Below are 971 nucleotides of genomic sequence, written 5' to 3'. Positions count from 1 at the left end.
GAGGGAGGGGTGGAGGGGGGGCGTTGTGGTTGTGAGCGGCTTCCGTAGTCGCTGAGGAAGCCATCTTGGGTAGGGGGTTGGTGGTGGTTGCCATGGCAATCGAGATTAGGTTGTTTACATTTATACTGCACGAGAAATCCGACAAGCTGTTAAGCTCTTTTTTTGTAACAGATGCTCTAGTAGGGGCACGGGGTCAGAAAGTTACAACAAGCATTACTAAAAAAAACTATAGATGTGCAAAGTATATCTATATTTATTTTACCAAGTAAGCTGTTAAGGTTATTTTTCAGAAGCGACCTGGCAATCACAAATGATAGCTCAACAAAGTGGGCCATCAGGTGGAAATGTAGAGAAGTTTTGTTTTCATGTATTTTAAGTGATTTGTTTACCTTTCCTATACAGACTTTGCATCGTATCTTTGTCTAGTCCTTTCCCCGCACCTCCAATTACTTAAAATAATTTAAGTAATTGGAAAGAAAAAGCTTTATAAGCTAAACGGCTTCGTCCTCTGGTATAAGTAAAAAATTGTTTTATCCTGTTCTAAATAAGCCGTGCGCGTGATGTCACCCACCCCTTACCAAGATGGCCAACGCACGATACGTCGCCCACCCCTTACTAAGATGGCTGACGAGCAAGCTGTTACCAACCACATACCCTGACCAAGATGGCCGACACACGCGCCGTCGCTAAACCCTTACCAAGATGGCCGACACGCGATACGCCGCCCACCCCTTACTAAGATGGCAGACGAGCAAGCTGTTACCAACCACATACCCTGACAAAGATGACCGAGACACGTTACGTCGCTCATCCCTTACCAATACCAATATGGCCGACGCGCGATACGTCGCCCACCCCTCACTAAGATGGCTGACGAGAAAGCTGTTACCAACCACATACCCTGACCAAGATGGCCGACACCCGCGCCGCTAATCCCTTGCCAAGATGGCCGACGAGCGAGCCGTTACCAA

Source organism: Lampetra planeri, chromosome 58, assembly GCF_965212315.1.
Source record: "Lampetra planeri chromosome 58, kcLamPlan1.2.h2, whole genome shotgun sequence".
NCBI classification, from domain to species: domain Eukaryota; kingdom Metazoa; phylum Chordata; class Hyperoartia; order Petromyzontiformes; family Petromyzontidae; genus Lampetra; species Lampetra planeri.
The sequence above is the reverse complement of the archived record's forward strand: the minus strand, read 5'-3'. Positions refer to the sequence as shown.